The 23398-nt window shown below is 42.8% G+C and overlaps 1 protein-coding gene across 4 annotated transcripts in view; it reads right to left on the bottom strand.

Moving 5' to 3' along the window:
- Positions 1-17220, bottom strand: part of LUZP1 (leucine zipper protein 1) — an 80923-nt gene extending 63703 nt beyond the window's left edge. For 2 of the 4 annotated variants that reach the window (XM_049696737.1, XM_049696709.1), the window contains exon 1: positions 17110-17220. The gene's annotated coding sequence lies outside the window, so the exon portion shown is untranslated. The remainder of the gene's footprint in view (positions 1-17109) is intronic. The other 2 variants (XM_049696734.1, XM_049696720.1) reach the window with 1 other exon arrangement.
- Between the last annotated feature and the right edge of the window lie 6178 nt (positions 17221-23398).

Here is a 23398-nt window from a genome sequence, read left to right as displayed (position 1 = left end):
TGCACATATTTAGCTCAGGACAGCAAGAGTAACCTAGATAGACCGCTAAAGTAGCACTGTCTAGGTGCTGGTGTTGGTATGACCTGGGCAGCATTTTAATTTGTTTCTTCCAAAGAAATACTGCCTGTAGTATTTCAGTTGCCTCAGATGTTTCTTGCACATGTAAAATTTATGTGCCAGATATCTTTCTATCCTCATTTAATCTTTACAACATACCTGAGCTAAGTACTAATACCAATTTTAACAAGGAACTCAACTTCAGAAAGGTTAGTAACAGCTCACAGGACTATACCTATGCATTCTGTTCAGTGTCATAAATTCATTCTCTCAATTAATCCTTAAAACAACCCTAAGAACCAGGTATTATTAGTACGTCTATTCTGTAGATGGGAAAACTGAGATTCGGGGAATTTAAGCAATTTGCCCAGGATCACACTGGCAATAAAAGACAGAACTGGGAATTAAGCCCAGGCCTGCCTGATCCTAAAGTTTTCTACTACTAGACATATTGCTTCATCTATCCCTAATCATTATTCAGTCTAATTCAATATCCTTCAATGTTTATACTCTGCATTTCCTGTGACTACGAATAGTGGTCTCTTACATGAACAGGCACAATATACATCTGCTGAAGACACCGTTTCTATGTATTAGACCTAAGGGAAGGCTAACAGGAGAAATCCTAGCCAAGAGACACCCCCAAAAACAAGATGACTTCTCAAAAATTCTTTTGTCTTCAGATTTTTCCAAGGGGTAGGGAAGAGCCTCCAAAGCTACAGCACACTACAGCAGACCCCTGAGGGAGAGAGATGCAAAGAAATCTTTTCAGCAAAAAGATGGAAAGGACAAGTCTGACCACGATCTGGTTACAGCAATGCAGAGATCATGCAGTACATACTGCAGCAAAATCAGGTGCTGACAGCTAAGAGATAACAAGCTGTGCAAGGAAAGAAAACACACACACACACACACACACACACACAGAGAGAGAGAGAGAGAGAGAGAGAGAGAAGCACTTAGATCTAAACAAGTGCAGGAAACTGACACAGGACAAAAGAGTGGGATGTGGTATTAAGTTGAAGCAGTTCAAGAGTTAAATCCGTGAAAACTACTCACACGACAGCAACAGCTCACGCTGGTAACTCCCGTCTCCCACTCATTTTACCTTGTTTTCCAACATAGAAAAGGTAAGCTCTTTTCTCAGTTCGCAGCAAATCCAATACCCTTCAAATGCTGTTTCTCAGCTTGCTAGATGGCTAGACTAGGACACAGGAATGACGCAGCAACATCCTCCCCAGCTCCCTTCTAACAGCAGGAAGAGAATCAAGGACCAGAAGAAAAGAGTAGCGGGGTATGATTTTCCTTCTCATTCCAAACACCTCAGGTTTGTCCTCCTTCTGTAAGAGAGGTGACTATTATGATACTCATCCCAAACCATTTTTTTTCTCTTTCAGATTGGGGTTTGATAATCTTTTAAATTTTATTCCATTTAATTTTGTTCTGGTATCCTTACACAAGTTTCTTCATGGATTTCTTCTTTGTAAAATGGGACTAAATATGCTAACTCCAGGCCTTATTTTCCTCATAGGAATGTTACTTGAAGGAAATGTTATTTAAAGTACTTGGAAAAGTTAAAAGCATAATATAATAACAATAGCTAGCACTGATTATATGTTTACTCCGTGTCAGTCTAAATCCTTCGTGTGAACTCCTTTATTTCTCACAACGCCATGAGGCAGATACAATTAACCTCATTTTTCAGATAAGTAAACTGAGGCACAAAGAGGTAGAGTTTCTTTCCAAGTTTACACAAATATATGGTAGAGCTGAAATTCAAACCCAGGCATATTGGTTAATAATTGTGAGTATATATTTCTATACTAATGTAATGTGTAATGAAAATTATGTTAGGATATTAACAGCACATGGCTTAAGGAAGCAACACAATAAATAACCTAGTCAAACATTCAACAAATGTTTGAATTCTACTTTGTTCCCACCACCATATGCCATCATTTGTACGCATTCTGAGATTAACATGTAACAGATACACTTATGTGGGACAGAAGAGCTGGAGTCACAGACAATATGTCACTTTTAATAGGAGCACAGACAAGTTACTTAACTGTGCCTCAGTGTCCTCGTGTAAAACAGCGACAATACCTACCACAAAGAATACAAGCTACATTGTATTTCTTACATGTCAAATGACACATTGCAAAACCCCTCAAATTAAAATGGTAGTGTCTTCTTAGAAATGAATTACTCCACCTTCTCATTTGACAAATCTGAAGTCCAAACTATAAAGTAACTTGCTCAAATTTGTATAGCTAGGTAATGACAAAGACTCAACCAGAACCTCCAGACCCAGTCCAAAGCTCTTTATCATCTCTCTAGGCTGAATAATTCCATTTCCTGACAGGACAATGTGACAAATATCAGAGGACAGAGAATGACTCAAAACTTCTAAGGATTAAAAAAAAATTCAGGATGCAAGGCTTCAACGTTCATTTAACACAGCACAAGACAAAACAACAAAAAAAGTGGCATTACTCAGTACTGCTTCCTTCTCAAAAAATCATGTCATTTCAAAAATTTGCTCTACTGCATTTGTATTAGGCTAACCCACATTTGCTCATGCTATGCCTTCCCAGCCATCTCTGTAACTTTCTGAAACTGTCTTGGCAAACTCAGGTCAAAATCCTAATAAACTCCAGGCAACTGTCACAGCGCAGTGTTATTATAGCAAATACTCCTGAAAATAAGTAGGACTTAGAAATTCTATTATATTGAGATTCTCAGTCTAGTTACTTTTGTTGTGATAGAAGCCGATCTGTTTTTTCAGAAATAACTTTCCGTGCAAATCAAACCGAAATAAGAGAGAAGACATAAAATTTTTCTCATTAAGGTCACTTATTGATATTCATTAAAGTTTCCCAAATTTTTTGGAGCATTTCAAATCTCACATGAGTTTACCAAAGAACTCAACTCATATCACTCTTTCCACAAGTGTGCTCTAAAAAGGACATGTTTGGTTTTAGGTATTGTAAGTATTTAACCAGAGTCAAGACTAGAATCCATTTTACACACAAGCCACAGAAGGATCAGGGAGAGAGAAAAGAGAAAGAAAAGGAAGACTGGCAAGTCAAATCAATTATTTTCTTAGAAGTCCACAGGGGTACAGAGCCCTATAAAACGCACAGTGCCAATCTGCTCCACCCCTTCCCTGCTAGTCAGTACAGGCTACAAGATGAACACCAGAGTCCAACAACAAGCCAAGTTCCAGGCAAAATGGCCTTACTAGGCTAGATGGAGCCAAACACACACATTTTTAACTCCTAATCAAAGAACAGAGCTTCAAGGAGGAAGATGATCAATAGCTTAAATACTGCAGAGAGATTAGGGATTAAGAGATTAAGGCATGGGCTTCCCTGGTGGCGCAGTGGTTGAGAGTCCGCCTGCCAATGCAGGGGGCACGGGTTCGTGCCCCGGTCCGGGAGGATCCCACACGCCACGGAGCGGCTGGGTCCGTGAGCCAAGGCCACTGAGCCTGCGCGTCCAGAGCCTGTGCTCCTCAACGGGAGAGGCCACAACAGTGAGAGGCCCACGTACCGCAAAAAAAAAAAAAAAAGAATCAGAAAAACGTACACTGATTGATTCCCGCTGTCCAAGGAGTCAAAGAGTATTCAACCAGCAAAAACACGAATAACAGTATTCATTAGAGAGAAGAGTTGTTTTCAGTTATAGGTTAAGAGATGGAGGAAATATTGGGAGAAAAGATTAAAAACCTAGGACTCGACTCACATTTGTGCACAGGTTCTATCAGACCCAGTAGAAGCAGCTGGTAAAGGAATGAGGCGGAAAGGGATGGGGCTTAGATTTATAATGTTGAGGAGATAGTAAAAATAGAACTTTGAAGTAATTATCAATGGCAAACATGAAGAGTAAGCTAAAGAATTTTATGGCTGCAGATGATAGAGGAATGAAGAGAGAGGAACAGACCAAAAAATTGCTAAGTATCATTGACAGTGAGTCTCCAGTACTAACTACAGTTTCAAGTAGAATGATCTTCAGTCCCACTTTCCCAGAAGCTGGACCCTGAAACTTCCTTTAATTTCATTTGCCAAGATTAGCAATTAGCTGAACTGTGTCAAAATTGGGGATTTTTTTGTTTTCTGAATCAAACATTTGTTTTTAATAAGGATTTGTTGAGAGCTCTACAAAAGCATAAGAGAGACATTATCCAAAACATAAGTGAATGTAATTGACTAGAACTAGGGCTACAGATCCTATTCGGTCTTTTAAGCTGACTCCACCCCACCCCCACCTACCCAGACAGGATGGAAAAGGATAGATAACACCAGTTAAATTTGGGTAGCACTTCACTGATTTGAATTACTGCCTAATCAATTATCTCAACTGACCCACACTTCATTCCTATTCTTACCAGGTCTAACCCAAAAACAGAGTAGTATAAAGAACACAAGTTTTGTGTCACGGTACTCTAGAGTCCTAACTCTACCAGTCCCCCAGGGATATTTCTTAAGCCCCTATGAGCTTCAGTTTCCTCATCTATAAAGTAGGAATAATAGTACGTATTTCATGAAGTAGTTGTCAAGATTAAAGAGTTAACAGACATCAGGTATCTGATACAGAGCAGATGCTAAAGAAATGGCAGGTAATATATTCTACTAAAACATGCTGCAGTAACAGAAATTCAAAGACTATTTTAACTAATATTATAAACTAAGCCATCCAAGGTGAACCAGTTTATTGCTACACTGCTGTTAATTTACATAGGACAAATTCTGTTTTAAAAAACCTAAAGTAAAAAAAGCGTTCCAAAAATTCTGTTGCACTTGATAATCTAACTAATGATGATGTTTTTTATTGGGGTATAATTTCCATAACTAAGAACTTAGTGGTTTGAAACATACTTTTTTTTTTTCCAAATAAGCACTACTTCCAAAATAGAGGAAATCTTTTAACTTCCAATTCAATCCCAGGGCAACATTAGAGACTCTCAACATATCTCAAATAAATGGAATTGTAAAAACACATGGATGTAAAGTAGTTAGCAGAGAATTCAAGGCAAAAGCCTATGTCTTTCTCCTTTTCCCAACTTCAGTTAACTAATACCACAAATGCTCCTCAGTTTTACCAATCCTATAATCTTAGAGTTATCATTTCTTTCTTTCTCTACATCATCATTAAGTCCTATCTCTTCCTTCTTCAAATCTTCTCTCCAACATATCCCTCTTTTTTTCTTTTTTTTACTCCCTAAATTCAGGTCTCAATAGTGTTCACACCTGAATTTCTACAATTCTTTTTTTTTTTTTTTTGGCTGCATTGGGTCTTTCATTGCTACACGTGGGCTTTCTCTAGTTGCAGCGAGCGGGGGCTATGCTTCGTCGTGGTGTGCAGGCTTCTCACTGTGGTGGCTTCTCTTGTTGCGGAGCACAGGCTCTAGGCGCGCAGGCTTCAGTAGTTGCAGCACACAGGCCCAGTAGTTGTGGCTCACAGGCTCTAGAGTACAGGCTCTGTAGTTGTGGCGCACGGGCTTAGCTGCTCCGCGGCATGTGTTATCTTCCCGGACCAGGGCTCGAACTCATGTCCACTGCATTGGCAGGAGGATTCTTAACCACTGCGCCACCAAGGAAGCCCCCTCTATGACAATTCTTAACTGGCCTCCTTTCTAATAATCTACATAATATCTCCTGATTAATCACTCTACAAGTTCCAAGTTTATCAAGTCATGTCCCTATTTATAATCCTTCAATGATTCCCAAATGTTGGCAAGATCAAGTCCAAATTCCTCTGTATAACTTTCAAGACTGTTCATAATCTGACTGAGCATTACCTCACTGATCTTATCTCCTCCTAGTCCATAATCTAACTCTATTATAGGATCAGACAAGTATTCTCAGGTCCAATCAATAATACAAGTTTGTTCCAATCTCAGTATCTTTTCTCTTGCTCTGCCCGGGCCTGGAAAACTATCCCCTTCCTTTCCACCTATTCAAATCCTATCCATCCATCACTGTAAACTCTAGTCTAACTGCCTCCATGAAGCCCTCACAGGTCACTTCAGCCCAGACTAATCTCAGTAAACTATGATCTGTCATTTTGACATAAATTAACAGCATAACAACAGACCTCCTAGAGCAGTCACCATTGTACCATAGATTCAATGGCATTTTCACACACACAAAAAAAAACTTAAGTAAACTTTTCATAAGGCTGAATTATTCAGTATAAAAAACTCCTTTCATCTGAGATGATGCCCTTTCGTTTCTCTGTTTTAAAATGTTCCATCTTAAAAAAAATAAATAAATAAATAAATAATAAAAAAATTAAAAAAAATAAAATGTTCCATCTTTAACCCTCTTGCACTGTTGGTGGGAATGTAAATTGATAGAGCCACTATGGAGAACAGTATAGAGGTTCCTTAAAAAACTAAAAATAGGGGCTTCCCTGGTGGCGCAGTGGTTGAGAGTCTGCCTGCCGATGCAGGGGACATGGGTTCGTGCCCCGGTCCGGGAGGATCCCACACGCCACGGAGCGGCTGGGCCCGTGAGCCATGGCCGCTGAGCCTGCGCGTCCGGAGCCTGTGCTCCGCAACGGGAGAGGCCACAACAGTGAGAGGTCCACGTACCGCAAAAAAAAAAAAAAAAAAACTAAAAATAGAATTACCATATGACTCAGCAATCCCACTGCTGGGCATATACCCTGAGAAAACCATAATTCAAAAAGACACATGCACCCCAATGTTCATTGTAGCACTATTTACAACAGCCAGGTCACGGAAGCAACCTAGGTGTTCATCAACAGGCGAATGGATAAAGAAGATGTGGTACATATAAACAATGGAATATTACTCAGCCATAAAAAGGAATGAAACTGGGTCATTTGTAGAGACATGGATGGACCTAGAGACTGTCATACAGAGCGAAGTAAGTCAGAAAGAGAAAAACAAGCATCGTATGTTAACACATATATGTGGAATCTAGAAAAATGGTACACGTGAACCTGTTGCAAGGCAGAAATAGAGACAAAGACGTAGAGAACAAACGTATGGACACCAAAGGGGGAAAGGGGGGGTGGGATGAACTGGGAGATTAGGATTGACATACATACACTAATTAATATGTATAAAATAGATAGCTCTTGAGAACCTGCTGTATACCACAGGGAACTCCACTTTGCTGTACGGTAGAAACTAACAACATTGTGAAACAAATATACCCCAATTAAAAAAATATAAAAATAAATAAAATGTTCCATCTTTTACAAAATGGTGGTATTAGATGAAAAGACTGTTTTTCGTTTTCATGTCCTTACTTGGAAAACAAAAACCTCTTTTGAAATATGACTGGTTTTATGAAACCCAAGCTCTGGAACCACAAGTCTACATACCCCATTTTGGCATTTATATATGGCCCAAGACTGTTATGGAACTATTTTAAAAACTAGGTACTGTCTCCCCATTGAGAATTTTAAATTCTTTAAGAACAAGGGCTATATACTGCACTTCTTTTGCCTTTTTCTTTTCTCCACATTAATTAGGCCTGGATCAAATATATAACAAGTACTGTAAACTGAAAAAAATTAACAAAATTCCTGCTTTGTTTTTTAGAAGATGTTGGGGGTAGGTGTTTATTAATTTATTTATTTATTTTTGCTGTGTTGGGTCTTCGTTTCTGTGCGACGGCTTTCTCCAGTTGCGGCAAGCGGGGGCCACTCTTCACTGCGGTGCGCGGGCCTCTCACCATCGCAGCCTCTCCCGTTGCGGAGCACAGGCTCCAGACGCGCAGGCTCAGTAGTTGCGGCACACAGGCTCTAGGGCACGCGGGCTTCAGCAGTTGCGACACGTGGGCTCAGTAGTTGTGGCTTGCAGGCCCTAGAGTGCAGGCTCAGTAGTTGTGGTGCATGGGCTTAGTCGCCCCACGGCATGTGGGATCTTCCCCCACCAGGGATCAAACCTGTGTCCCCTACATTAGCAGGCGGACTCTTAACCACTGGGCCACCAGGGAAGTCCCCAAATTCCTGGCTTTTAAATTTGATGTGAAACTGACCAAAAATGTAACTAAAATCTGTGTTTGTCTCCTCTCCACTCCTCTTCCCTAAAGATTCTCTGCATCCCTGTGGATTGTACCTATTTAGTGAACAACCACTACCTTCTAATATTTCTGCTCAAATCCCACTCCTCTTGCCTCTCTTTATGATCTGAAATTTTATCCCTCAGTTACCTTATTATTTCTCCCTGTTCCATTAACTGCCTCACTACCCACCCACCTAGTTTTCCATCATGCTACTTTAAGATCCTGCTAGTCTCTTTCAAACTGTCTTGGGATCTAGTCTTAAAACAAAAGTCTAACATAATCGCCAGTCCTCAAGGTTCCTACCAAAAAAAAATTTAGCTTATGTTGGGAAGTATATAATTTTATCAAATTATATTAAGACTATCTCATATTGCACTCCAGTACAGCTGTGGCAAAATGCATTAAAACTGGTATTCCTGATATAAACCTACCAGGGACCATTACTTTGTTACACAAACAGCGTAACTACATTTGTAATATCTTCTATGCTCAACCAGCTTCTGTGTATTCTGTAACAGTATTCCATTTTAAAGACATTTACTATATCTTTAAATTTATCATGACCTAAAAATGGTATTCTTTCTATCCTAAGAAACATAAGCCAACGTTGACCTCATTTACTCAAGGAATAATGACCTTAAATGCACACAGTTCATAAAATCATTTTGTGTTCTGGTTCGAGCAATGTAATTTTCAAGAACAAGCTCAGAGTCAAGTCCTAGCTTGGCATTCACCAATTGTGTTGACTGTGGGCAAACTGAGCTCATATCTTAAGGATTTTTCATCTGTTAAATGGGGATAATTAACAGTATCTACCCCAAAAGGTTGTTAAGAGAAAGATTAAATAAAGACATAAAAAGCACTTAAGTACAGTGGCTGGCACGCAGTCAATAAATGTTAGGTTTTATTATTAGTCCTCAATAAGAAAGAATCCTTAGAAGAATTTTCAAGAACTGATATAAGACTTAAATGAGCTGTTTATTCACTGATGTTAGATATAAATCACTCAGATGGCCTAAACCAGATAAATTACCCCAGGTAATTAGAAAGACAGCACATTTATGATAAAGCTGTTTCAGGATTTAAAGAGCCAAAAAATTACTTCTACTACCTTGTCTGGCATTAAACTTTTCCAGTTAAATGCTTGAAACTGGATAAAAGCAGAGATTTTACACTTAGAAACAGGAAAATACTGTCATTTTTCTATCTAAACTCTTTAGCCTCTGCAGAAAACCTATACAAATAATGCCTTGGTAAGTGGGAAAGGAAAATACCTTTTAACTGTAATTAACTTCAAATCTGTTCCCATACAGATGTGCCTCTCAGCAAACTAAAAATGTTCCTTTCTCCCCCTTTTTAAAAACTTTCTTTTTTAGACAAAAAAAAAGGACGAATTTTTAAAAGGCTACAAATAAAACTTTGTTGATATTAATACAAGATAATGCTTTATTAGAGAGAATTTCAATTCAATCATAATACAAGTTAAACAAGTTATAGTCAAGCAATTATTTTTATTTATAGAGGTTCAAAATGAGTGCTGTTATTCAAGTCATCTTGGGAAGCAAGACTCACTTTCAACAATGCCACCAAGGCTCAAAACCTTTTTGAAACTCCATTTGTAAGAGTCTCAAAGACAAGCCTCATACACAAAAAAATCCTAGTCTCCACCTTTTAGAATTACATCTCATTTATGACCAAAAACAATGTTGATTACTCACTTCATTCACAGACTTATCTCCAAAAGTTAAATATAACTCCCCCCAAATGAACACTTATCAGGATTAAGAACATGAAATACACTCTACAGACAAGTTCAAAAGTAGTATACCAAATATTTCAGTTTGGAAATCTCACTAAAATAAATATACAACTACTCATTTTGTAAACTTCTAATATTTGTTTTTAAAAAGCAGTCATGGAACTTCCCTGGTGGTCCAGTGGTAAAGAATCCGCCTTCCAATGCAGGGGACGCGGGTGTGATCCCTGGTTGGGGAACTAAGATCCCACAATCCACATGGCCAAAAAAAAGAAACTTAAAATACACAGTACGCATCTCTTAAAAAATGGGTTTACATTTATCACTCAATTGTGTTACATGTATATTAAGTTAAACCACCCAGTTACTACTAATTCAAATTTGCACTTAAACTGGCTCAAAGTAAGTACATACGAAATTAGTACATACATTCTTCTACCATTAATAAAAGAGAAAAAATAACTACTGAGAGAGCTTACTGGCAAGTCAGAGAAGGTAGCTTGAAGCAGATTTAACTGGCTTAAATTTTTCATTGTTGATATCAAAATAAAATGTTACTCAACAGAGTAATTCAAATGAGGTAGTACCTAGTATCTCATTTCAGTTAATAGCTCCAATCTGAGAGCATTAGACAAACATTTGATTAAGCGTCATTCCAAGAAGAAACTGTGCATAGTTCTTTTCCAGTGACAGATTCCAGAAGTATCTGCAGCAGGTCTAGACTCCTGTACTTTCACACCCTAAGCACCTGAAGCAGTTGGGGCACTCTCGGCCTTTTGATTAGAGAAAACACTAAGCAGAATTCTAATTAAAATGTTAATAAGCCTGAGAAATTAAATTATTACTTACATAAGCATCATTATGATCAATCATCTAAAACTGTACCGAGAGCCTACTATGTGCAAAGTTCAGTGAAAGTAACTGAGGGGAGTACCAGCCAAGACAAACTTAGCTTCTAATCCAAAAGCTTCTGATAAAATTAGGTAATTAAGATACAAGTTAATAAAGTTAATCAAGAACATGAGGGGCACTAGCGTAACAAGCCGCAAAATTTTTGAGAAAGTGAGAAGCTTCTGACCCAACTAAGGACATAAGATACATGCTAGTGTGACTTAACCAAGAACATGAGGCGTATCGGCAATAAATGTCACAAAATTTTAGAGAAGAGAGACTTACTATTGCAAAGTCAGGACAGACTTCAAAGATGGGGAATTGAGCTGAGTCTTGGAGGATGGAAAAAATGAAATAATTAAACAGCATAAGAGAAGAAAAGGACAGAAGATAATGGAAATAAAGGTGCTGAATTGGGAATGTGGTCGTTAAACATTTATTAAATACCTACTACATGTCACTCACTGTGTTAGGTACTAGGTATACACTGGTGAACAAAGCAGATGAGTTCCCTGTTCCCATGAAGTCTAGTTGGGAAGACAGATAATAATCAGGCAAGCAGATATGTCATTATAATTGTAATAGGGGTTATAAAGGGAGTTAACAGATGCCAGTAATAGGGAATAAGAGGAAAGGATTAGCTAGATAAAATGATGAGGGAAAGGGACTTCCCTGGTGGCGCAGTGGTTAAGAATCCGCCTGCCAATGCAGGGGACACGGGTTTGATCCCTGGTCTGGGAAGATCCCACATGCCGCTAGAGCAACTAAGCCCATGCACCACAACTACTGAGCCCGTGTGCCACAACTACTGAAGCCTGCGCGCCTAGAGCCCGTGCTCCACAACAAGAGAAGCCACCGCAATGAGAAGCCCACGCACCACAACTAAGAGTAGCAACTAGAGAAAGCCTACGCTCAGTAACGAAGACCCAATGCGGCCAAAAATAAATAAATAAATTTATTTTAAAAAAAAAAAAGTGATGAGGGAAAGTATCTCTGAATCATAAGCTGAAGCTTGAAGGAGGAAGCCAAAGAGCAGGGGAGAGAGTATTCAAGAAAGAGAGCGCCACATGTACAAAGGCCCTGAGGTAGGAAAGGACTTGTGTTTAAAAATAAATAAGCAGGTAGGGTGAATGAAGCACATAATCTTATGTGAAACTAACATAAGATGACATTGGTACATACGGGCCAGGTTATACAAGGCATTATAGGCCAAGATAGAGTTTAATTTTATTCCAAGCCCCAAAGAAAACCATTAAAAGTTTCTGCGTACTCACATACTGTTGAATAAAAGGAGCCAGACCCAAGAGTATATACTGTATGATTCCATTTTTACAAAAGTACAAAAATTGTTTGTAAAAACATTGTTTTTACAATGTTTTGTACTTTTGTAAAAATGTTTTACAAACATTTTTACAAAAGTACAAAAACTGATCTATGCTGTTAGAAGTCAGGATGGTGATTACCCTGGGTGAGTGGAAAGGCAGCGAGAACCCGAAGGGAACTCAACAGGGGCTTCTAGGTCCTGGCAATGCTGTTTCTTGATCTGGGTGCTGGTTACATGCGTATATTCAGTTTGTGAAAAAAATCATCAAGTTGTACACTTATGTGTACTTTTCTACATATAAATATTATATACTTCAATTAAAAGTTGTAATAATTTTTTAAATTTTTTGCAAGTTTTTAGTAACATATGTTTTAAAAATATTAGTCTGTCCAGATAAAATGGGAACAGAGGAGCACATGCAAATATGGAAGGACTTGATTGACATATTAACCTGGTGGAAGCTTTCAGATCCATATAAAACAGGAGGAGATTTTTCATAAAATAAGTCAAGCAGCCAGTGAATATAAAGTACCATGTTTATAAAGAATAAATGCTGGGTCTAGAAAGGGAGTTATACAATAAAGGATGAGCTATAAATTCCTTTGAATGTGAGACGGTATCTCTAGAAATTAAAAAAGGAATAGATGAAAACAGCAATGCCTAAAAAGGTGAGCCATGCTCGTTATCTTTTAGCTTATATTTTAATATGGTATTTTCAAGCTCTTCCCTTGCCACCCCAACTCCAATACAGCAGTGTAATGAAACACAAAGATCCTAAACTTGAGCATCAATCACATCTGAGCTGAAACCAATGGTCTGCCCCTCACAGCTCCAACAGTAACTGCTCTGAGCCCAGCTCCCTCATGTATAAAGAGGATAATGACTACCTCATAGTTGTTATTTTCTCTCTATCACCACCCAAAATGTTGAATTGGTAGACTGGTATTTTAATTTAATTATCATTTCCTAATGGTATATGGAGGGCCAATGGTTGATGGGTTTCCATTCTCAAGATTCATAAGTGGGAGAAGAGGATTATCTAAGAGTCAACAATAAAAATAGAATGAATAAAGAAAAACGAGAAAGGGACTTCCCTGGCAGTCCAGTGGTTAAGACTCTGAGCTTCTATTGCAGGGGGCACAGGTTTTGGTCCCTGATGGGGGAACTAAGATCCTGCATGCCGCGTGGCACGGCGAAAAAAAAAGAAAAACAAGGAGTCAAAGATAAAACTAGGGCTTCTTCTAGCAGGTCAGATACAGTAGTTTCAAGCATTTTCTAAGACAGGCACTTGAGCTGAAGCAGAATGGGACAGGTTCAGTGACTTCAGAAATTATGAGAAGGAAAAAATAATCTATGTTTTCCCAACAAGACACAATTCCTACCTAATGTATTCCCTTTGTGGAATATTAGCTAAAACAAGTTAGAGATTAACACTAAGGATATTCTGTCATAGGTGGAAGGGCAAAGCCTTTAATCATTTTATAGCATCCCCACCCTTAAGAATTATTTGAACAACCATATTGTGTAAAGCACTTCTTAAGTATAGCCAAAGATGTTAAGTTTTTTTTTTGTTTTTTTGCGGTACGCGGGCCTCTCACTGTTGTGGCCTCTCCCGTTGCGGAGCACAGGCTCCAGACGCGCATGCTCAGCGGCCATGGCTCACGGGCCCAGCCGCTCCGCGGCATGTGGGATCCTCCCGGACCGGGGCACGAACCCATGTCCCCTGCATCGGCAGGCAGACTCTCAACCACTGCGCCACCAGGGAAGCCCCAAAGATGTTAAGTTTTATATTACAAGAGCTACTATTTCAAAAAAGAAACAAAAGTAGAAATTCAAGTTGTTAATAAATCTTTGGGTAATTTTTTATTTTCCCCACAGTGTATCCCCTATCCTAAAAAGTAATGAAAACCCGGTTCCTCACGAATTTATCTTTCTGCTGATCTGACAAGTGTCCTCATCTCTACCTCTCTTACTCTTCTCATGCACCTCACCATTAGATACCTAAGGTTTCCCTGTTTCCTACAAAGTTGGCACACTGACTCTCTAGTATTCACTCTGATCTTACCAGTATTGATTCTGAACATAGAAACTTCACAGCATCCCCAACGATCACTCTGCTAACCAACACCTAAGAGATAACACACAGTTTAAACAAATGAGGGCAGTTGTGGTGATCACATAACTGTATGCATTTGTCAAACCTCATTAAACTGTACACTTCAGGTTGGTGAATCTTATCGTATGTAAATTATACCTCAATAAAGCTGATTTTTTTAAAGAGAATGCATGCATTCATTCATCCAGCAATATTTACTGAGCATCTATCATGTGCATCAAAGTTTATACCAAATCTTTCAGCTTGACTACTTGGGTCCTACCTGTATGAAATGTGTGTGCTCTACTCATAAACTAACACTGTCCCAAAAAGCCATGTTCCATGAAAAATGGTTCCATTTCTGATTATGAATGTCTCCTTAATGATGCCCTCTACAGCAGAAGGACAATTAGCTATCCGTCATCTTCCATTACATAAATGAATTCTATGCTCTTTATTGTAATACAAATGCTTCCATCATAAGAAAAAAATTAAGCACCTAAGCATACAGAACATACCTCTACCACAGCCTTATATGTTTGTCTTTCTATCAAAAAAATTAGAATATCTCAAAAGCTTACTGATAACATTGCTGGAAGAAAAGGTAATATTATTGGGGAACAGACTTAATTGACTCATTTTAGCAACCATAGTGACCCAGTGGCTGAGTCAAAGGCCTGGAAACTAGGCCTCCTGGCTCCCAACCCAATATGCAGAGTGGATCTTAGAAACAGACTTCGGTTTGAATTCCAGCTCCACTTCTTACTAGTTGTGTGCATACACTTAGGAAAGTCACCCTCAGTTTGCTCATCTGTGAAACAGGGATGCCAACTACCACCTCACAGCATTGTTGTGAAGACTATATGAGATCTATACCATGTAGCACAATTACTGGGCACAGAGTAGGCAACTCAACAATATTAGTTCCCTTTCTTGGTCTTAAATTATTTAAGAGTAAGAAAATATCTATTAATCAAGGCTAATTCACAATCCCTATTAGTAATCACAGGACAGCAATGAACCTGTATTTGCTCCTTGTTCATCACTCTAGATCAACTCCCTTCCCATCCCACCGTTTCCAGTTTTTCAAACTTCAGTTACTATGTTTAGAAGTGATTTAATTTTAGAAACCTGGAAAATTCTTCTGAGTAAATTGAGCAAAACCTTCATCTGCCCCAAGGGGAATTCTGAGCAAAACAATTATTTCTAACAAGAAAAGAATTTTTGTCTATGGGGGTTATTCAATTTAACCACATGAATGCCGCCAAAGTTGCACGCAAAGTAACAGAAAGCCGTCTGGAACACACCGTACAGATTCTCCGAAGGGAAACATCCCCCTAAAATCCAAACACCTCCCTCCCTAACCTTAGGTAGTAAAATCTTAATAGGTGATCTGAATTCCCCAGGCTCTGACACCAGTCCAACTCCTTAGGCAAGAACTGCAGCAGTCCGTAAAACGCCCTGAACAAACCCCACCTCTCAAAATACCCCCAAAAAGGCAGGCAGGTCCAGAGAGTATTTTCTCCTTAATGGACAGATTAAACACTAGAAGCACAATTCCTTTCCCAAGGTCATCCAAGTCAGTGAAGGTGCGACGGAGAATCTGCAGTCTCTCGGGCTTTACGGAGATCACACTGCAGGGATTTTTTTTTTTTTTTTTTGAAGTGGGGGCTGCCTATTCTCTTCCCCTCTCCCACCCTCAAGTGTGAGCACTGGTCTCGGCATTTCCGAAACAAGCCACAACAAGCTCTGCAGTGTTAGGAAAGGGACTGACGCGACGAAGAAACAGATGCTCCAAAGCAAGATGGTCTTTCTCGGCTCGCAGAGCCTCCTCCAAGGTTATTAACAGAAACCGCAGGCACGCCAGGGAGCTCTACAGCGGGCTCCGAACCCCCAGCCCGGCCGCTCCGGGACGCCGGGTTCCCTTCAGCAGCCCTCGCAGCCCGAGGCCACCGGCCCCAGAAACCGCACTTCATTCCAGCGCTCCGGGAAGCCATGGCTCTTTCCCCGCCCGGGCAAGGGTGGGGGCGCGCAGGGAGGCGGGCCGCTCGCGCTGCGGAAAGTTCACCGCGGCTGCGGGCGGGGGCGGCCCCGGCCCGGCTCGCCCGCGTCCCCCAGCAGATTCCACCATTAATTAGTCCTAAGGACTGTCTACTGGCAACTTAAACAAAGCGAATGCCTCGAATTCCTTCCCGGCCCAGCGGTCTGGCTGCGAGACCAGCATCGGCCGGGACACGGGCTGGCGCTGCGGGCGGACAGCTGCGGCGGCCGCGGCGGGACCCCCTCCTCGCCCATCCCGCGTCCCCGCCACCGGGCCCCGCAGCCCGGCCCGCACGCCAGCCTGAGCGCTCCCAAACCTCCCTCCTCCTCCTCCTTCTCCACCTCTCCTCCTCCTCCTCCTCGGGAGCTCCCGGGCTCTTCCTGTAAGATCACTTCCTTCCTCCCCGGGTGCCCACGGGGCCCGCGCAGCCCCCTCCCCGGCGTCCCGGCCCCCCGCCCGGCCGCACCGCTCCCCGCCCCCACCGGGCCCCGCGCGCCTCCCCACCCCCCAACTCCCAAACTCGACCCTAAAACTCTCCTCTGCTCAGCTCTTGGCCCCTAACATTTCTCCTCAGGTTCTCGCTCCCACCAAGAAGTCTCTCAAAACCTTCCCTCCCCCTTCAAAGGAAAAATCTCCAACTCCAAAAGAATTCTCAAGGTCTCTCTCCAAAGATCTCCCTTTCCGAGCTCCTTCTCCGAAATTCCGCTCAAACTCTACCCCCACCTCAACTCCACAACCCCCCAGCCCTCGCCGGGGTGCGCCCGCCGGTTCTGCCCGGTCACCACTGGGTGCCCCGAACCCTTGGCGGGGCAGGCCTCCTCCTCCGGGCGCCCTCCTCTCTCCGCCCGCCCGCCCGGCCTCCCGCGCCGCGCTCCCGCCACCTCCCCACAGACTCCTCACCTCGGCGGCTACGGCCCGCGCTCCCGCCCGCCAAGGGCTCCGGCGCTCGGCTCCCGGCGGCCGGCGCCTCCTCCGGCTCCCAAGACTGACAATGAGGGGCGGAGCCAGAAGGTGACGTCAGCGTCCTGGAAGGCGGGGTCTTTGTGGGGGCGGAGCTGATAGACGGTCCCTCCCCCTTTGTCTTCTCCCCCCTTCCCGGGACTTGGACTTTTCCAAGTTTTTATCGCCTGTCTAGCTAGGTGCCCAGGTCCTGTGCTACGCGCGGTGGAAAATCGAAATGGAAGACAAGACGTCCTGCTTTCAAAAGGGGCACCCTCAGGGGATTGTGGGATTAAATGAGATAATCCATGTAAAGGTATTTAGCCCAAGGTCTAGTATGGAGTAATCTCTCAAAAAATACTATTTCTATTACTCAGCAAAGTGTGGAAAAGGAACTCAGCTTGAACTCAGGAGGCATGGGTTCCAGTCCCCAGCTCTGCTATTAATTCCATGTGTGATCCTAGATAAGTCCTTTGCCATCTATGTTCCCTCCTTTTGCCTTCTTTAAAATGGGAAGGGGCAATGACCAGATGATTTCAAAGGGCCCACCAATAATTCTATGACATTTTCCTGTGGACCTACTATGTGCAAGGTACCTAGAGCCCAGAGAAGGGAGAGGGGTCCTTTGAAGACAGCCTAAGACCCAGATCCAGCATGGTACAGAACACAGATCTAGACACTCTCCCCTCAGATGCCCTCCCACATACTGACACAGGGTTGCATTCACAAGCCCAGACCCAGATGCACTGAGGGCTGCTTCCTCTTTGACTGCAGCAGCATAGCTGGTCTCTTGAGATATCTCTTGTGTAAGCTCCTTATTGCCTATGGAATAAAGGCCAAATGCCTGGCCTGGTGTGATCTCTTCCTACCTTTACACACACACACACACACACACACACACACACACACACACACAAAGTTTATCCAAACTTCCCCTAGCACACCCACTGCTTTCCCACATCTGCGCATTGCTCATGCTCTTCCCTTGCTGTCTCTTCTCAGTTTACAACTCTTCCTAGTTTCTCCCAGCCAGAAGCTGACTCTCCCTACTCTCCCTACTCTTTTTTTTTTTTTTTTTTTTTTTTTGCGGTACGCGGGCCTCTCACTGTTGTGGCCTCTCCCGCTGCGGAGCACAGCCTCCGGACGCGCAGGCTCAGTGGCCATGGCTCACGGGCCCAGCCGCTCCGTGGCATGTGGGATCTTCCCGGGCCAAGGCACAAACCCGTGTCCCCTGCATCGGCAGGCAGACTCTCAACCACTGCGCCACCAGGGAAGCCCTCCCTACTCTTAATACCCATGGCATTGTGTTAACTCTCATGTGGGCATGAACACATTTTAACTTGTGTCAAACTGACCTCCCCTTTGTTTCTTAGCACTTCCTTACTTCCTTGAGGTCAGAGCCCACACATGTTTGTGGAGCTCAGGTTCTGATGCCAGAAAACCCTGGGATTATATACCCGTGTTCTGGCCCGTACTAGCTCTCTTTGAGCCTCATTCTCCTCATCTGTAAAATGAGCATATTAATACAGTCCTTGTGGTGTTCGGTTTAAAATTATATAAGACACTGTGTGGAAAGCACCAGGCACAGTTTTCCACAATGTACCTGTCATTCTTATTTTCATTCTTTTTTTTTTTTAATTTTATTTATTTATTTATTTTTGGCTGTGTTGGGTCTTCGTTGCTGGGCGCGGGCTTTCTCTAGTTGCAGCGAGCAGGGGCTACTCTTCCTTGTGGCTCGCAGGCTTCTCATTGTGGTGGCTTCTCTTGCCGCGGAGCAAGGGCTCTAGGCGCATGGGCTTCAGTAGTCATGGCATGTGGGCTCAGTAGTTGTGGCTCACGGGCTCTAGAGCGCAGGCTCAGTAGTTGTGGCACACAGGCTTAGTTGCTCCACGGCATGTGGGAACTTCCCGGACCAGGGCTCGAACCCATGTCCCCTACATTGGCAGGCAGATTCTTAACCACTGAGCCACCAGGGAAGCCCTTCATTCTTATTATTATTATCATCAATATTATTTCTAGTTCCTAACACCAGATAGCATCCCTAGTGATAATCATTTCATAGTGGAAGACTTTGAGGTGCTGAGAGAGGAAGAGGTTCACTGAAAGGGGCCCTGCAGAGCATGGCCATTGGAATAGAAACTGCAGTTTTTAGACCCCAGGTGGATTCTGCAGAGTCACAGCTGATACCCCAGAGTGTCTCTGTCACTCAGCACCCGTCCAGGCTGGGTACGCCTTCAAGTTCTCATCCTTTGCAGCAGAGCTGACCCGGTTCTCCCTTGTGCCTCTCTCCTCTCGTTTTCCTTACAGAGAGATGGATCTGTGTTAAACTGCCCTTGGCGACTCCGCGGTCTTCTAGCAGAACTGCAGCAAGGCACTGGGTGTTTCCAGAGTGCTGGCCTGTGGGAAGAGGGAAAGGGCTTTGGGGTTCTGATTAATTTCCTGCGAGGGGGGACAGGCAAATGGCTGTTCTGAATTGCCTGGGCTGGTCCTCAAGAGCCCCTAACAAATCGCAGCTTATTTCTAGAATAAGAGATTCCAAAATTCAACTTCCCATGAAAGGAAGGCATGGCCACAGGATTGCTGCAGGCAAAGAAAGGGCCTTTACTGAGTCCCTGCTACGTGCTGATTCCAAGCATTGCAGACACTTGGAAGAGAGAACCCAGGACATACAGGGGAGGTTCTGAAGACAGAACCTTCTCTCTGGGACCCATGAACTGTTCAGCCACTTATTCATTCATTCAGAGCAAAAGCTTTGGCACAGGACAGATCAGGATTCAAATCTCAGCTCCATTACTTACCAGTTGTGTGACCTTGGGCTTTCAAGTCTCTGCACCTCAGTTTCTCATCTGAAAAATGTGAATAATAATAGTATTTATTCCATTCAGGGGCTGTGAGGATCAAATGAAATAACATGTGAAAGAGCTTAGTTCAGAGCCTGGCATCTAGTTCATGCCAGGATATGGTGGCTGCTGTGACTATTCCAACATGGCCTCCCAGTAAGGCCTCTCATGTGCTGGCCTCTGGACTGGAGGTAATAGTTCCAACCATAAGAAGCTCATTTGGTAAAAGGAATGGAATAGATTTTCATGAATAGGCAAGAAAAGGTGTCTACCGGGTATTGTTAAATTAAAAAAAAAAAAAAGAGTAAGAATAAGTTGCAGAATTACAGAAGTAGTAGGATCCCATAATTATAATTTATATGCTTAGTATATGCATTACAAAATGGAGAATATAGAAAACTAAATACGATGCCTTCTTTTTATTTTGCGTTTCTTTGTGTGTGTGTGTGTGTGTGTGTGTGTGTGTGTATAGCAGGAATTTTCAAAAAAGACTCTACTGAATGCTAAGAGGGAGAAAGAGGATGAAGACACAGCTACAAGGTGTATCAGCAATGGGCATCTGAACCAACTGTTCATACGCCCTAGAAAATTCTACAGGTTCCACCTCATTCTTCATGGCATTCCAGGGAAAGCCCCAGCCCAGACAATTCTCATCTTCTCACGTCTCCCCAGCCCTTAGCTGCACTTGAACTTTCAATGGTATAGCCAGAGGCAAGACTCTGAACAGAACTCCCAGGAACCATAGCAAGGCCAGTAGGAGAGAACTTTAAACAGGAAGAATCTTTTTTTGCTCCCTGTCCTGTGCCCCATCCCCACCTCCCAAGGAGTAACAATCTGACAGCATCTTGTGGCTACAGTGCCTAAACCTGCCTGCACTTTCATTTCTTCTCATTATATCTTTCTGCAATTTAAATTTTTTTACAAAGAGGATGTATTACTTGATCATCAGAAAAAAGGCAGTAAAGATGTATATAATAAGAAAGCTAACCAAGCCCGTACTGTTTCACTTTTGTTGGTTTCCAAACAATAAATTAGAACAATGTGGTTGAGGCCAATGCTTAAGTCTCACAGGAATCATAGAAAGTAAGAGTGGGAAGGGATAGAATCACCCTCAGTTTCTCCTACCACCCCCCAAATGGCATAATTTTAAGTCCTCTCACATTTCAGACCACCCACCAACACATGTATTTCATACATTCATTCAACAAACACTTATGGATCCTTTACTATAAACCAAGCATCGTATAGGTTATGAAGGTCATTATTCCTATCTTGCAGATTAGAAAAACAAGACTCAAGGAGGTAAAGTAAACTGCCCAAAGTCTCACATCTATTGGGATCTAAACCAACATCAAAACTCAATTCCTAAAGGGTGAGGGCTAAATTCCAAAGTGAGTGCGCTGTGTACTTAGGCAGCCATGATTGCTGGGTGGCCTCGGGCAAGTCACTGAACTCTTCGCAGCAGCAGTTTCTCCATCTTTGTGGAGTAAGGACATACCTGCATATTTTACGTAAGTTAAGCACTTTGTAAGTTATAACACATAATTCAAAGGGAAGTCATTATATCACTCTTCTGAGACTGATTCTCACTCATCTTTGGATCTCTTGGTGCTTTCCCCATTAGTGTTTATCCCCATTAATGTTTACCCCCCATTAACATATTTAGGACAGTCTTCCTTGCACAAGCTCATATTATACCCCCCACTAGCCTGGGACCTCCTCAAGGAGTGGAACAATGCTTATTCATTTCTACTTCCTTTCTGCCCCTAGTGCAGTGTCTGGCAGTCCCTCCATTCCTTCACTCTTTCATTTATTTCATAACAAATGGCTGAGAGCCTAACATGTGTAAGACAGCAAAGGTCCCTGCCTTCTTAGACCTTAAGACTGGTGGGGTGGAGAGACAAGAAAATATTAAGCACAGTTAATTACTTCATTAATTAACTGCATTAAATCTCACAAAGTGGGACTTCCCTGGTGGCACAGTGGTTAAGAATCCGCTTGCCAATGCAAGGGACACGGGTTCAATCCCTGGTCCAGGAAGATCCCACACGCCATGAAGCAACTAAGCCCTCGAGCCACAACTACTGAGCCCGCATGCCACAATTACTGAAGTCCGGCGCCTAGAGCTCATGCTCCGCAACAAGAGAAGGCACCGCAATGAGAAGCCTGCACACTGCAACAAAGAGTAGTCCCCACTCATCGCAAGTAGAGAAAGCCCGTGCACAGCAATGAAGACCCAACGCAGCCAAAAATAAATTAAAAAAAAAAAAATCTCACAAAGTATCAGCCCAGGTGCAATGAGAGCTTGGGGGACGTGTTGTGGGGACCTAAGTGAATCCAGGACATAGGGAAGGCTTCCTAGAGGAGGTGGCCTTGAGGCCTAGAGATGTTAAGAAATTTGTTCAGTGTCACACAGCTGTTGAGTGGAAATCTGGGATTTTAACCCAGAACACTTGACTCCACACCCATATTCTTCTACTAAACAACACTGCCTTTTATCTCCTCCCTCCTATTCTTCCCTGGCTCTTATTGGTGAAAGGGAGCAAGGTCTGTCTAACACGGGATGCTCAAAAGCAATGTTTTTCCAAGATTGCGGGATCAGGGCCCCCTTTGAGAATCTGGTGAAATCCATGAAACATCTCCCATGTATACATGTATACAGACAGACCCACAAAGTCTTGCCTGCAATTTCAGGGTCCATAGGCATCCTGAGGCCCAGGTTTAGAACTCACACCATGGGGACCATAGGACTTTATAGTGAGATTCTCAGAACCTCAGAAAGATATACCAGGGCCCCATGGGGACCTCAAATTCAGAGACAGACCCCAGGATTCTATAAAAAGATTCTCAAGATCCAGGCGAAAGAGCCTGGGATCCTGTAGAGACCCCAAGTCCTTCCCCTGCAGAGACATTAAGATGCCACATAGATTGCAGAGGAGGCTCAGGCCTGGACAAAGCTGGTGTCCCCACAGGGGAACCCGTGGGCCTTGGAAAGCTATGGTGAGACCTTTTTTGGGTCGCTGACACCTTTGAGGAAAAATGCAACACACAAGATGCTGTACACAAAATCAAGGCTTTCACAGACCTCTAGGAGGCCATCAGTAACCCCCAGAATCAGGCCTCCTGTTCTTGGGCCTCCACAAGAACCTGAAGCCCCTCAAGAACCTGGACCAGGACCACAGACTCAAGGCACAAACTCTAGAGTCAAACAGACCACGGGTCGAATTCTGGCCCTGCTGTTTACTAGCCATGACCTTGGGCCACTCACCTACAAACCCTCAGGCCTCAGCGTCTCACCTCCCAAAAGAAAGGGTCGGACACCTCTCCCTCCCCAGTCCAAGCCCCCGCGGCGTGGGCTCCGGGTCGGGTGGGGTGTAGGCGCCTGCGGGACCCAGTCTCTCCGCTCCGGC

The sequence above is a fragment of the Orcinus orca genome, chromosome 1 (assembly GCF_937001465.1).
Source record: "Orcinus orca chromosome 1, mOrcOrc1.1, whole genome shotgun sequence".
NCBI lineage: Eukaryota > Metazoa > Chordata > Mammalia > Artiodactyla > Delphinidae > Orcinus > Orcinus orca.
Note: the sequence above shows the minus strand (reverse complement) of the source record. Positions and strands in the feature narration are given on the sequence as shown.